This window comes from Grammomys surdaster, unplaced genomic scaffold (assembly GCF_004785775.1).
Source record: "Grammomys surdaster isolate TR1022 unplaced genomic scaffold, NIH_TR_1.0 167, whole genome shotgun sequence".
Classification (NCBI taxonomy): domain Eukaryota; kingdom Metazoa; phylum Chordata; class Mammalia; order Rodentia; family Muridae; genus Grammomys; species Grammomys surdaster.
The window spans coordinates 6,417,961-6,418,716 of record NW_021604615.1 but is presented as its reverse complement, the minus strand read 5'-3'; positions in this window follow the sequence as shown (position 1 = coordinate 6,418,716).

Here is a 756-nt window from a genome sequence, read left to right as displayed (position 1 = left end):
CGTCCCCCTTGACGTCCCCCTTGACGTCCCCCTTGACGTCCCCCTTGCTCACCACATGTTGATCAACAGTGACATTCTATACGCAATCAATTCTTTAAACATTCTTCATACAAACCCCGAAATTCCTGATGGGTTTGGGGCACACCAGAGATGGGCAGACCTGAAACTCAGGAAGTAAAATCCGACTGGCTCCAAAATCAGAAAATAGGTGTGTGTGTGTGTGTGTGTGTGTGTGCGCTTGCGCACGCGCGCGTGTGTTTTAAAGATACTTGGAATAATCCAGAGAATTTGAATATAAAAATTACATGATATGGTGTTATTGAATTAAAGTAATTTTTGTTCTCATAATGGTATAACTGTCACACAGATGAATGTCCTCAGGAAAGAGTATTAGAAAACACACCCTGGAATGTGTCGCAGAGCTCTGGGTGCTCCTGTGCGCTTTGAGAACCCAGGGGGCAGGCATTAGGTGGTTTTGGAATCTGGGTGGAGGACACATATTGTTCTTTGTACAATTCTTTTAACTTTCTCTACCTTTAAAAGTGTTTTGCCTCGTGCCTTTAATCCCAGAACTCAGGAGACACAGGTAGGCAGATCTCTTATGAATTTGAGGCTAGCCTGATCTACAGAGCAAGTTCCAGGACAGACAGGGCTACACAGAGATACCCTGTCTTTGAACACACACACACACACAAACACACACACGAAATGAGGGAGGGAGGGAGGGAGGGAGGGAGGGAGGGAGGGAGGGAAGGA